The sequence below is a fragment of the Meleagris gallopavo genome, chromosome 2 (genome assembly GCF_905368555.1).
Source record: "Meleagris gallopavo chromosome 2, MGAL_WU_HG_1.1, whole genome shotgun sequence".
Classification (NCBI taxonomy): Eukaryota; Metazoa; Chordata; class Aves; order Galliformes; family Phasianidae; genus Meleagris; species Meleagris gallopavo.
In genome coordinates, this window is record NC_139405.1 from 64,729,375 (window position 1) to 64,730,376 (window position 1,002).

The following is a 1,002-nucleotide window of genomic DNA, read 5'->3' on the forward strand; positions in this document are numbered from 1 at the left end:
TCTGAGGCATTTATTTGTATAGTGTCAAGCTCTGGCACGTTGAATTTCAGTGTATTTATTGAATAAAAAAAAAAAAAAAGAATAGAACTGATAGTGAAATGTCAGTGCTGGAAAAGCCCTAGTAGCTTTCTTTTCAGGAAAGTCTGCAGTTTTCTTTTTGTACGTACACATTCACACCAATGACTCTGAATAAAACTGACAAGCTCACGTTTTCATCAGTGTAGAGTTATACTGGGCCAAGATGAAAGAATTTGGGTCCAAACATGTGAGACATTAAATTTGTCCTGAAATAGGTGGTCTCTGATGCCTAATGGATAAAAAAAAAAAATGTGATGCCTTTGGTAAAATGCAAAAAAAAGCAAAGATGAATCATAGACCTCATCTTCCTTTCTGAGAACTCAGCAAAAGCTACCCTGAGGGACAGCATTTCATTTACTGCCAAGACATGTTTTAGTTCATGCTTCAATTTTAGAGGTTGAACTTTCAGCCATCAAACATTAGGTGGGAAATACCACATTGTGTTTCTTCTATAATCTCACTGCTCGTCCTGACCTCACTCCAAGGAATAAGGCTGTTGACTATATTAAAAAGCAATGGGTGGAGAAAATATGCAGGGGAGAAGCCCAGTGGGTGTCTAACAGGATATAGGATTGTGGGGAGACAGAAGACTTCCCTAGTTCTTCCTTGGAAGGAGGATTCCAAAAACACTGGATAGAGATCTCTGCAGAAAGCTCAAAGTAAAGAATTGGAATAGCGTAACTATTTACATGAGAATTGTCAGCACTGCTAGGTAAATTCTAATTAAACATATTTCTTAAAAAAACACTGGATGTAGCCATTTATAAAGCCTTAAAGTAACATTACAGCTCTATGTCTAAGTATGCAAAGATCAGCAAATCCTAGTGCTAGATAGCACATACTGGCATTAATTCAATTCTTGTATAAATTGTATATATTTTAGTATGAATTTTAATTGCATGATCACCTTGCAATTTTCATACA